General features: G+C 43.1%; 1 non-coding gene across 1 annotated transcript; it reads right to left on the reverse strand.

Annotated features, from left to right (window-relative positions):
• Nucleotides 1-245: 245 nt before the first annotated feature.
• Nucleotides 246-337, reverse strand: trnar-ucu (transfer RNA arginine (anticodon UCU)). Its single transcript is given in 2 exon segments — nt 246-281; nt 301-337. It is a non-coding gene; the product is annotated as a tRNA-Arg (tRNA).
• Between the last annotated feature and the right edge of the window lie 13,631 nt (nt 338-13,968).

Raw genomic sequence — 13,968 nt, forward strand, 5'->3', positions numbered from 1 at the left:
AACCCACGCAGACACGGGGAGAACATGCAAACTCCACACAGTCAGTCGCCTGAGGCGGGAAATGAACCCGGGTCTCTGGAGCTGTGAAGCAGCAGTGCTAACCACTGTGCCACCGTGCCGCCCATAAATCTGTGGGAGGAAAATGTTCCGTTTCGAGACAGTTAGGTTTATGCACGATTATTACTGGTTTTGCAGATAAGCAGCCGAGTCTGGTCTGACCACTTTGCAAAACATCAATTCAAACTCGACTCTGATGGGATTCGAACCCACAACCTTTGGATAACACTCTGAATAGAGATGTAGAAGTCCAACGCGCTTTCCATTGCGCCACAGAGCCGCGCCAGCCGTAATCATTAAGCACACTAGTTTGCCTTTGACGCATTGCATTCAGGACACCCATCTCGCGCCTGTCTGTCCTCGTCACACTTTCTGATACCTGGTCCTTATCCACTCGTGCTCTGGCTCATCAAGTGTTCGGCTACAGACTGCTGAAACGTTCTCATTACACTTACCTTTACCACATGTTCAGATAATGATTTCCAGATAATCAATACTCTCTAGGTGAAAGTATTCTTCCTAAATCTCCTCCTTGTCTCCTGTCTTCCATTTATGTTACTCTGTTCCTTCCCAATACAGGCTTATCTCTGTCACACATATCTATCCTCTTCATAAAATGAGCACGTTAATCGGTTTCTTATTCAGCCTTCTCTGGGCTTAGAGCAACATCCCCAGTCTAGCTCGCGTACCTTCACAATGGGAGTGGTCAAAACCTTTCCATTCTTTTCATCTCCTGTGAAATTCTCCTCCTGCATTCAGACGCTTCCAGTATCTGGCGATTACAACAGAAAAACAAAGTTCTCAGAAGAAAAGCCAAAAGGTCTGAACAAAATCAGCAGCTCTTGTCTATCTCTGATGAGGAAGGAAAGTTAACGCTTCGAGTCCAACGATCCGTCTTCAGAACTAATGGGAAGGGAGGGTGGGTGAAGAATGTGTAAGACGGCGGACGGTTTCTAAAATGATTGAACTTGATGTTGGGTCCTAAGGTTTTCATGGTCTGTCGGTAGAAAATGAGTTGCGTGTCTTCCAGCTTGTGTTGTGTCTTGAAGGAGCACTGCAGCAGAACAGAGACTGAAATGATGGCCTGGGAACACAGTGTCTAGATTTGAGTGGTGCTGGAATAGCGCAACAGTTCAGGCAGCATCCGAGGAGCAGTGAAATCGACGTTTCGGGCAACAGCCCTTCATCAGGAATACAAGCAGAGAGCCTGAAGGGTGGGAACACAGTGTAATGTTGAAGTTATAGGAGACTGGAAGATCGGGATAGTTTTTGTTAAGTCTGGACAGATCGTAAGTGATCTCAGCTTTGTCACCGACTTTATTTTCCTCTCTCCATTGGAGAGAGATCACATTCTGAGCAGGAAATACAGTTGCCTAGATTAACTGAAGTGCAGACAAATCTCTGGAACATGCGACCGGGAGCTTCCAGAGTGAGGAGAGATATCTGAAACCAGCAGGAAATGGAACTGACAACATCGAACGTTACAATGCAGTACAGGCACTTCGGCCCTCGCTGTTGCCACAACCTGTAAAATAATGTAATGTCCATTGTAATGGTAAATTAACATTTATTTTGAATCCAATAAAAGCACTGGGAAACAAATAAGTAATTACCTGACTTTGCAGAGGCATGTGTTGCAGATAGACAGAAAAAAATGTAAAGTTAAACCGAAATAATAGCAGACATACAAGGCCAGTAAACTACCATATCAGGGACAAACAGTCAAGGAATGAGAAAAAAAAATCCTTTTGATGTGGAAGGCACCTTTCCTCACGTACCATTGGCGAAGGCATCCAGCGAGAGGTGGCAGAATTTGAGACGATGCATACTGCAGGCACAAAAAAACGAAAGATTCTGTTTTCAGCGACAATGTGCGTACCTGGTTCAATGTACACATAAGGACAGATATGAAGAAACTAAATTGGCTAACTCAGGCAGATGGAGCAGTCCAGGTAACCCCCGCAAAGAGGGTAGCCTGGCGATTAGGTATGATAGATGTCTCGGACCCAAGATTAAGAAGGGTCACTACTGAGTGCAGGGCAAAAGGCAAACGTGATGTGGGGTTCATAGGAAGCTATGAACCCATAAGAAGAGCCCGGAAGTCTGAGTATCGTCCATGCAGAGCACGAGACCCGTTAAAACACGAGGCTGTCAAAGGATACTACTTGGCATCCCTCCTGAAAGCTTTAGTGATAATTCCCTGTGGATAATCACCGGTGAGAGCCCCATTTTTCTGGTCAAAAAGGCAAACATTCCAGGTGAATCGGGGAAGGGGAGCTTTGTTCAAGACCTGCAGGTAGTCAATTATGCTGTTGTTCCGCCCGCCCCAAATGTTCCTAATCCTTGTACTATATGAGTTCAAATTCCACCTGACAGTAAATGGTTCTCTGCTATGGATTTATCAAATGTCTTCTTTCGTGTACCGGTACACCCAGAAAGTCAATTCTGGTTCACTTTTCCACTCAAAGGCAAATCATATACATTCAAGCGACTTTGTGAAGATGACTGTGAGTCCCCCACCATAATTAATGAGGCTCGATGCTGGAGTCTGGAGATTCTTGTTTTAACCCCGGGGTCAGCGCTTCTGCAGTATGTAGACGAATGCTTAATAGCAGCACCAACAGAGGAACAATGTGAGAAAGATACGCATGTGTTGCTCTGCCATCTCGCCAGGAATGGGCACAAAGCTTGTTTCGCAAATCTACAATTTGTGCAACAAAGGTGAAGTTCTTTGGTTATTTCCTGTCTGAACAAGGGAAGGGCATTGGTCAAGACAAAGTTCAAGCAATCCAGCAAATTCCAAAGCCTCACACGAAGTAACAATTGCTATTCTTTTTGGTCATGCACTCTTACTGTCGATTTTTTATCCCACATTACACAACACTTGAGGCGCCACTAAATGAAATTTCCAATGGCTTAGAGTTTCAGAACCAGAGACCGTTGCAGTTGAATTAAAAAGGCGCTCCAAACCACACCTACACTGGGCGTCCGAATCCAAACAAGCCTTTTGTACAAACGGTCGATGCATTACATCTGAGCTGATGCAGGAGAATGTGGGAAAATTCAGGCTTACATTTTGGCTATAGGATTGCCTATATGCCTGCAAGCCGTGGCTGCAGCTGAAAAAGTTTGTTGTAGCGTCCAGGGACACAGTTGGCTTTGGAGAATTAACCCTCCTGGTCCCATATGCATCCTTACTGTTTTCCGAGAAAAACACAGCACACATGTCTGCAGCACGTTGGCTCAGAAACAATACTGTACTATTGGAGATGCCTAACATTACAATAACGAGATGTAACGTCCGTAATGCTGCTAGCCTTCTCGCCACAACAGGAGACAGAGACCCACATGACTGTGTCGCTGTAACTCACCAAGACCAGACGTGCAGGATTCACAAACTCAGAATCAGGATATTGCGTTTTTTTTTTTGTGAATGGGTCCGCATTCAGGGGCAAACGGACAGGCCAGAATTGTGTTTGGTATGCTGTAGTAACTACCCACGAGGTAGTCAAAGCAGAATCACTCCCTTGTCATCTGTCAGCTCAAGCAGCAGAGCTAATTGCCTTGACTGAGGCATGTCAATTGGCTGAGTGAATGATAGTGAATATTTACACAGACAGCAGATAAGCATTCGGGGTTGTACATAATTGTGGAACTCTGTGGAAACACAGGGGCTTCTTGACCTACACTGGAAAGTCCAAAATACACCATGGCCTGACTTCTGACCTCCTGGAAGTTGTCCTACCGCCTAAATCATTCGTTGTGTGTAAATGTGAAGCCCACACGAAAAAGTACGATTCCCTTTCTCAAGGCAATGCGAATGCAAACTCACCGGAAGGACGGCAGCCCAGCAGCCGCCAAGTGGTCAGTTGAAATGTGTATGTCAAATATTTGTAATCCAAAGCAGACTTATGGGAGGTCGAGTCGCAGGCCACGCCGAAGGACAAGCATGAATGGAAAATGGCAGGGTGCAGAATGAGGGAATGGGTGTGGTGTGGCCCCATTGATAAACCCTGTCAACGCGATCATTATTCCCATTCCATGCCAATTAACACACAGTGAGGACCATGTGTCAAAAGGGGGGATGTAGCGAATAAAGTGGTATGATTTTATCTTGATATTTAATTTGATTTTCGTGGTCGAATCTGTAAGTCCTCTGCTGACATTGTGCAAAATAATTTTCGAAAGGTCATCTTAGTCAGGCCGGGACTGAGGTTTAGAAAAGAACAAAAGTTTCTGTTTTTTTTGGAGCTTGCTGTGTTTACATTCTCCCCGCCTCACTCAATGTAGAAGGACTTATACACTTCATTTCTGTAAGTCCAGGTGAGACACTTTGTGACGCGGGTAGTTTCATTGGCAAAGAAAAAACATTTATCCCCATGAAGCTTCCTTTCATCCTCTGTCTGCCCATTCATTCAATTTGATCACTGCTATTCTGATAAATTTCACCTCTGCTCTCCTGTTGTTCTTCTGTAATTCGAGGGAACGTCGAACCGAATCCCAAAATCATATTAATGTTCGGTTGTTCATGTTACATCAATGATCAGACCAGAACAAGCTAGCAGGAAATTGAATAACACAAAAAGTATTTTTAAAATTCCTTCCAGAAAATTAACCGACTGCAAAGTCAGAATATGAGAAATGTCAGAGTGCACTGATATTTAGCCCATTTCACAATGCACAGATACACCTAGACGAGTTCAGTCTTTGCGAAATGTTTATTTATAATTGTGACAATTCCCTGGGGCAGATCCTCCCTCAATCCACAAAAATGTATGCTGCCAAAAACTATTTCAGTTCAGATTAAAATGGCTCAGGATACTTTCCATCAACACAAAGGTTACTGCGCCATGTCAATTGAAATGTATCCAGATAAGGTTAGAACTTCCAGCCTTGTCTCCCACATCTCTCTATTTCAGTTGCTCCAGCCTAGTTTTGAGCTCCCATCCTGGGCGTTTCACGCGCCTCTCTGCCTTCATCGAAGAACTGCATGCTCACGGACTTGGTCACTGGCAGAAAGAGTAGAGATTCATGCGTTCATTCCGCCCTCAAATACCGATCGGATCTTCACAACTGCGTCGCTAAATTTCAGTGATTCCAGACCTGGAAACCGGTGGGATTGAAGTGTGCAATCGTAGTTACAACCTTGTCTCGAGGCACTGGTAAAGTAACGATGAGAAACTTCGTTGTTATTTAAACCAACATTTCAACAATTTGTTTGCTAAGCCTGTACATTTCATCTTTTCTCGAAATTTATCGAAATCAGTCTTCAACAATCTCAATGATGGACTCTCCACAGCCACTGAGGACATCGAAGATGATGATACAACCCAATCTCAATAGGTTACCCTCTTGTGCATACGGTGCTGTTCCTCGCAAATCTTAGCCATTGCATTTATTGCTTTTACTGTTGGTTATTTTTTCATGAGATCGTATAGTGGCTCGTCCTCTGCATTGTGGCCGAAGCAACCTCCATTCAAATCCGAGTATCAGTAATGCGCATTTGTTCCATGTTACTCCACATAACCCTTTCAAAACAAACGCATAAAGGAAGAAGTCAATTTTTAAGGTCAAAATGCTCTCGAAGGTGATGATTTTTTTGCTTCAAACTTTATCTACACCTAATCTCGGAGATGGTCCTCCCTTTCCCAATCACTATTCTTCCATTCTATCCTTCCTCACATGCCACTGGGGCATTGCACAAAGTAACATTCACTTTCACATTGACACCGTTAAGTTAGTGCTGCAGCTGTCACTCTTGTTAGGTGAACTTGCACCAATACCACCATGAGGAGCTTTAAGCCACTTAATGCAATCAGATAATGTGGTTGGGTTATCAATCCTCATGTAAAGTGTTTGATTTGCATGGACCAGATATCATTGGAGCACTGGGTTCATGAAAAGGACGCAGAACAGTATCGAGGAAAAGAGACTTAATTGGAAAAGACCAATGTTTGCGAATTCCCCACATTTATTTCAAGTCTTTATTCGTCTCTCGCTAGAGTGTTATGTATAATTCTGCAATTCACATAAAAGAAGCGATATGACAGCTGTGGAAATGGTGCAGAAATAATTTGCCAATATATTGTCTGGATTGAAGAACTTCAGCAATGAAAGAGTTTAGACAGACTGGCCTTGCTTTTGTGAGAGCAGGAGAGATTGAGAGGAGACAGCATTGAGATGTAGGAAATAATGAGGGGCATGGATTGGGTACACTTAACGAAAGATTTCTCGATGATGGATGGATCAATCGATCATAGATTTAAGATAAGAGTCATAAACGTTCGAATAGCTCTACAGAATAAAAAAACTTTATCAGCTTGCGAGTCATTGGAATCTGGACATCACTGTCCCTTTGAGTCAGAACGGCAGAAATTCTAATAATCTTCAGAAATACTTAACTGTGAATTTGTAATCCTTAAGGCATACAACGTTAAATGATGGAAAATGGGTAAGGATAATTAAGCAGGTGTTATTGACAAGAGCATGCACAAGTAGCTTGCAGCCTCAGTTAGCTCGGACATCCACCGGCTGGCGTTTGGTAACCTCAGTTGTCACGTGGGTTACCAGTGTTCATTTTCCCGCTGGGGCGGCTCTGACTTTTTCTGGGGTTCAAGGTTTCTGTAAAGATCTGTAGTTCCGGTGAAGGGTGCAGATGGTGTGGGGATGTTCGGTGGTTTTTTGAAGTTGGTTTGAAGCCGTTTCGTCCGCTTTCTTTGTGATATCTTCAAGGCAAATGAAATTCGTCTGAAGCGCTGCTGTCCTGCAGCATTTCATTTGTTCACCTCAGTTGTCACGTGGGATGCCAGTGTTCATTTTCCCGCTGGGACGGCTCTGACTGTTTCAGGGTTTCAAGGTTTGTGTAAAGATCTGTTGTTCAGGTGAAAGATGCAGATGGTGTGGGGAAATTCGGTGGTTTTGGGAAGTTGGTTTGCGGCCGTTTCCTCCCCTTTCTCGGTGATATCTTCAAGGCAGATGAAACTCATGTGAAGCTCTGCTGTCCTGCAGCGTTTCGAATTGATTTGATTTATTTCCCACTGCTTTCAGTTGCTGTTTTTTGTCGTTACTTTGCATGTCCTAGTATGCTGAGTCCAAATTTGTTGTCGAATTTGTTGTCCTCATCATCGCTGTGCATTGTTACTCGGGACAGCTGGTTGTATTGTTTAGTGGATCTTCCAGAAATATTTTGCAACAATAGATATTTCCGCAGATTCTTTGTCAAAACCAACGCCAGAGGGACATGCCATTACCCAACAAACCAAGCTCTCTACATTATAGGTAAAAGTATGTCTCGGCACCACTCGGAGTTATGAGACAGCATAAACCGAAAGACATATTTGACAACAACTCACCAAAAAAATGGACCAAATACCCATCATAGGCAAGACAAATTTGGAAAAAAAATATTGCATGTCGTGACTGCAGGAAACATTATACAGGACAGACAACTCATGATACGCATTCTTGAAGATCAACTTGACATGAAACACCACTGCTAGGTGTCCACAGTAGGTTGACTCATGACACTGAGTGTCGCTGATTCCGTGGCTGGAATCTCGCAATGTGTGACAGTCTGCAGCAATGGAGAATGTGTTGCTGCAATAGTACAGCAGGTTAGGCAGCATCCAAGATGCAGGAGAATGGATGTTCTGACATGAATACTTCATCAGATATTCGGCCAAAACGTCGATTTTGCTACTCCTCAGATGCTGCCTGATCTACTGTGTTTTCCAGCACCACACTCTTGACTCTGATCTCCAGTATCTACAGTCCGCACTTTATACTCCGTCTGCAGCATTAGTTAGTTCCTTGTGTGCGGGAACTATTGATATTACCAATGTAAAATTCGATTGCTGATTGATAAATACAACCAGGTCCGCAGCCCAAAAGAGTGTTTCTATTGTTTTGAGTTTCCTGGCTGTACAAGGTGTGCTTCTGAGATCGCACAGTTTGCGGTAGTCTGGGGAGCGGCTGCAGTTATCTGCGTTTACATCCGAGATGCTATTGGTGCGGTTTGATTTGTTCTTGATTTGTGCAACAGTAACACAGTGACAGATCAATTAATATTCAACGAAGACAGACCGACGTGGAACATGTCGAGGTGCTGGTGATATTTGATCAGAGATTACCGAGATTCAGGAGAAACGAATGTTGATTTCTTTCGGGTCGTGATGAAGAACAACCAGGGAAATAAGTCACCAGAGGGTACAGTTTACAAGGGCACTCATAGGAAGCAAAGTGCGAAATGAAACGTACAAATGACGACGACAGATGAAGGATGAGAGTAATCATGGGTAATCAGACTTCCACTCCGCAGCTCCCCTAATTCCCACACCCAGCCCCATTGTAAACAAATGTTAGAGAACCATAAACATTAACGTCGTCCATTGGAACGATCCAAGTCTTTTCTAAATTTTCGATTCGGCTATAAGTTTCAGTTATTATTTTTCTTTCCTGGGAAATCATCTCTTTCATTGTTAGCAATCGTAAAGGGAGCCATCCTTTTTGTCATGGAAATAATATGATACTAAACTTTGTTTGTGCCGTGTATAAGACTCCACTTTGTCACACGTTTCTTCTACTTTCTCTCGATTTTAATGGTACTCTATCTTTTGAATCTTCCGACCAACGTGCATGACCTCATAATCCGGACATGTAACTGCATCTGACAAGCTTTTGCCCACTCACCCAATCTATTTATATGCCTATTCATATTGCCACGATCTCATCATAACATGCTCTCCCACGCGTGTGTATTGTCAGCAAATTTGGACACATTTCACACTGCCCCTTTCTCCATACTATTAACAGAGAGATAATTGAAGCCTTGAATATACTCAGTCTTGAAAGGCCTCTGCTGTAAATGTTTCTACATACTTGCTACCCTCTGAATGTGAGAACATCCTCCTCATTTATTTCTTATGTGGCTAACCCCTTCCCCTGAGATTGGGATCTCCGGTCCTTCACTATTCTGGATATAAAGTAGAACAGAACAAACTTTTAAAGTAAAACACAATCTCATTGCTGTCTCCAATGCAAGTTCTGAGTTTTCTTTTTTAACCTGTGTTTGAACAAACTGCCCTGATGAGCACATTATTACTGACAATGACACATCTGCTTGACAGGTGCTTCAGTGCCTATGATTGGAGTGGAGCTGAAAGGCGCGATAAAAGTGCATCTTTTTTCACTCGACCATTGCTATATTATTAATATCTCTGCTCATGAAAATAGATCCTTTATATGCATTCAATCGCTCATCAATACCGAGCATGTTTCACTCACAGTTAATTTTAAATGATTTCTTGTTGGATGAGTTATCTCTGGAACTCCAGAAAAACCGTCTCAACAACTCGATATGTTCTCAGGTCTGCTTATTTCTTGACATACAGGAATCTTGCTCCAAGGAAAACATTTCCAGAGACGTGAATCTCTCCACAAAAGGAGGTTTATTTATCTCTCTACATGGTGCACAGCAGAGGATTGTGAAAAGAATCTGGGAAAATTTTGCCAATTGTCAAGTGGGAAACCTTTCAACAAGCAAAACAGAAATCCCAGCATCGAGCTTTGTGAATCTTTAGATATTCCTTGGGGCGCGAATTCAGTGGAAAATGAGGGGTGAACTGGTCGGCTGGGCAGAGACAGTTTAGAAATCTTTCTGTTCTTTCGGAGGCCGGTATTTTGACTCTGGTGTACTCCGGACTTGAATTGATCTGTGACATTGAAGGATTCTGTTCCTGCACATCAGGAAGTCAAATCTCATCTCAGCTCCGGGGCAATTAGAAAATGCGGGAACAGATAGGACACTGAAAGACTGGAAATGAGGCGATCTCTGTAGGAGGATAACAGATTTCCGGTGTCATGCATGTGACTGTAAAGGGTGGGATCAGACTATTCCCATGGCTTCACCGTGAATTGCGCAGGATTTATTTCAGAAACGACATACTAATTAAAGATGATTGTCAATATGGGAGGAGCAGGCTGCAGTTTGCATTCGGGGATCATTGAAGCCATTGGCTCAACAGTCTCTGTGGCGATGTTAGTCAGTGCGTTCGGCTCTTCACTGACAGGTTGCTGTTCTCCCACGACCCAGGAACAGAGCGACAGCTGTTCTCACACAATCTGTTGTTTTTTTTTGTCCGCACAGTTCCGAGATTTTACCGAGTTCAGAACAGAAACCGTTGTCTCTGTTTATCTCTCCCCAGATGCTGCCAGATCTGTTTAGTTTCTCCTGCAATCTCTCCCTTTCTTTTTAACTGAATGACCATTTCAACCATCGAGATTGTTTACACAGTCCAAACATGTCCTGACATTTAACCCTATCGAAACTGTGGTGATTGAATTCAAACAAATAAACTTGAAACAAGTTTAGTAGCGCTTCTGCAGTTGTGGCCAAGTGGTTGACGCGATGGGTGTTAATACCACTGTGGATTCCTCATTGCTGTTAAGCATTTTCTAACTGTAATTGAGATCCGAGAGTGAACTTGAAGAGTGCTTGTTCTCTGCTTTCTTGTTTCAAATTCAAATCGCAGGATGAGGTGAAATGTGTATAACTCAGGCAAGGAACGTTAGTAATCTGCAACCAACCGCCTGTCAGGATGGAAAAGGCAGAAAACTTCAAAGCAGGTAAGAACCACTTAGTTGTACACTTCCATTACTGAATACGTTTGCCCCTCTGACAAAAGTGACGCCAAATGAGATAAGAACCGTTCAGGGAATTGTGTTGGACTGTTGCAGACTTAGTGGGCCAAAGGGCATTTTTGTGCTAGACACTTCCATGGCCACCTGCGAGGTGGTCAGTTTGTGAAGTAAAAGGACATCCTTTGCAAAATGTTCCTCGGCGAGGAAGAGGTCGAAGCTACTCTCACCGATAGTTCTGTCAGTCACGGTATTCATTGGCACATTTCAATTGGTAATAACTATTACGGTGCATATTTGTGGAATCAGTCTATCTGATAATCAGGACGATGAGACCATGATGTCTCATTAACCAGCCGAGAGCAAGCCCTTGCAGCTTACATTCCCTGGCTCTGCTTTTGAGATAAAGATTTCTTTCTCGATGTGCCTGTGTTTAAATCAAACAGCTCATTGACATCGGGACTTTCAGGGGAAAGTAGAGATGTGACAGAGGCAGAAATAGAACAAGATGAGACGTGAAAGTGTTTAGATTTTGCAGTGGGTCCGTTGTTTTTGTGAGGAATGTCTGCTAGGCGCTATGCTGTCAGGTCCCAGGAGGCAGACGGCTTGTTTTTGGTGGGATTTGTTTATTGAAAGTTACACATGAGAAGCGTGTTCGATTATTTCAGCTCAGTATCCATTTCATATCGCGGCTCACCGCAACGGTGCACATTTTCTGGCGAAGTGCCTTGTATTCCACTTAAAGCCGCCTTTCTCTAAAGAAACTTACAGACGTAAAGCACATGGAGTGGGGAGAATCCTGAGCACACTGTCACTGTCGGGGAATGTGCCTGTGTGACTGCCTCTGTATATGAACATGAGAATACACTCGTCAAAGGGGTTACAACAGTGTGACCAGGTCAACCTTCAGTACTATTGTTATGTCATTTAAGATCACAGGGAGAATGTAACTGCAGCAAACCGGGACGAGAATAGATGTATGCCTGATATCGTGCACTTGAAGATGGACGAATGACCCTTATCCACCCCTTTCCCACACGCTTTTTAAACTCGAGGCCAGAGAGAAACTGACCTGACGAGAAAATCGCTTCACAACCTTCTACTACCAATTTTGCAAATTTACTTCTATCTTGTCACCTAAATCATTTATTTAAATGTAAAAGAAATGAATGTGCGCTCAGCCAATGGGACACCTTTGGTAACAGTCCTTCAGTCTGAAAACTACCCTGCACCACCATTCTCAGCATACTGCTGTTAAACTCATTTTATATCGAAGTGGAAAACTTACATTTAACTCCATGCGATCTAACTTTATGAATTAGTCAACCATGTGGAACCGTGTAAAATATTTTATTAAAGTCAAAGTGAGCAACGTCTGTTACTTTGTCCTCATTGATCTTCTTGGTTACGTGCTCAAAAAACTCAATCAATTCTGTGCAAAACCATGCCGATTATCCCGATTCATTCCTTGTATCTAAACATTCATATAAATCCTATCATTTAGAATTGCACAAAACAACTTACCCACGACCATAACCAAACACAATCATCTATCGCTCCCAGGCTTCTCCGTGAATTCCTTTCTAAACAAAGGCACAATAGCCATCCCCTGGTCATTCGGCGCCCCACTCGTCATAATAGATGATAAAAATATTTCTACAAAAGTTGCAAAGGTTTCTTTCCCGAAATTCCCAAAGGTTTCCGGGATACAGGAGATCAGATCCCAGAGAAATATCAAACTTTATATTTTCCAGATCCTCCAGCCGTTCCCCGTTTCAATGTGAACGACTTTCAAAACATCAATATTTAATTGTACCCGTTATGTCGTTCTCCATGGTGTAAACTGACGCGAAGTGAACATTATATGTCTCTCCATCTGCTGAGATTCAAGACAAACGTGAGCTCTTTCATCTTAAAGTCCTGTTTGGTCTCAAGTTCTTAATTATTGTAGATTCTCTTTAGACTACACTGAGCTTTATGTTCTGATGATATCTCATATCCTCGATTGACCTTTATAATATCCTCCTTAAGAATGCCCCTCCACTCCTTATATCGTTCAAGAGATTCACTTGAAACCATGTGTTTATATGGAAGCTGTCCCCTTTTTTAAAAAAAGTCTTATGACAAGGCGTAAATCTCAGCAATCAACATTGTTCTGACGGAATACCTACAATGTGGAACCCGGCCATTCGGACCAAGAAGCCCACGCTAATCCTGCAAAGGGAATCACACCCAAACTCACACCTCTACTCAATTCCTGTAACTCTGCATTTCCCATGACCAAAGAACGTCAGCCGCACATCTTTCGTCTGGGGAGGAATGTGCAAACTCCAAATACACAGTCATCCAAAGTAGATATCGAACCAACATCGCTGAGGGCGCAAGACATGGGTATTCGCCACTGAGTCAGCCATTATAAACCTCCGATCCACCACTCAAAACATATCATCACTTCGATATGGGGTCCAGACCTGCTCCTAATGTTCCAAATGTATCTGTCCAGAGCCTTCTATTGACTTAGGTCCATGCTTTCCTGTTCGCTTGAACTGAACACCTGCATTGTATTTGCGTTCCAAAACACCAAAAGAAACTGCATGTGAAACATAAGAGAAAATTGAACTTTGAATTCTTTCTGCTTTCATAAAATTGTTTGTGCCTCTACTCTTACCACCAAACATATGACCGCACATTTTTCCGCAAAGTACCATAACTGCAACTATTTTTTCAAAGCACTCAGTTTGTTCAAGTCATTCTGTCGCATGCCCGCTTCAACAATAAGATCTGCCCTTACGCCTATCATTGTGTCTTCTTCAAATGGAGCAACAACACCCTCAATTCCTTTGAATGGATCCTTCATACATAATGTGAATAGATGTGTTGCCAACACTGACTCCTGCTGAACTCCACGAGTCACGGGCTGCCATCCTGGACAAGACCCCTTTACCCAACTGTCTGCTTTCTGATATCAGCCAAGCCTCAATCCATGTCCTCTTCTTTAGCAGTTTGCCGTACTGCACCTTGACATATGCCTGGGGAAATTCAAGCTTGTAACCCCGACCGGCTTGACTTCGTCTAACTTGCTCATTACCTACTCAAAGCATTTAACACAAAGCTGATTTATTTGATTGTTATCGAGAATATTCCTACTTTGATTCCAGGCCTGAATGTGAAGAACAACAATGTTCAATTGCTGTTGCGATATGTAAACACTACGCTGCCTATAGTAGGGTCGATGAGTGAGTGAATTCCTTCCCTCAGTGGGATCCTCTATTCTCT

The sequence above is a fragment of the Chiloscyllium plagiosum genome, unplaced genomic scaffold (assembly GCF_037043375.1).
Source record: "Chiloscyllium plagiosum isolate Xiang-an unplaced genomic scaffold, Cpla_swu_hap1 HiC_scaffold_21, whole genome shotgun sequence".
Lineage (NCBI taxonomy): Eukaryota > Metazoa > Chordata > Chondrichthyes > Orectolobiformes > Hemiscylliidae > Chiloscyllium > Chiloscyllium plagiosum.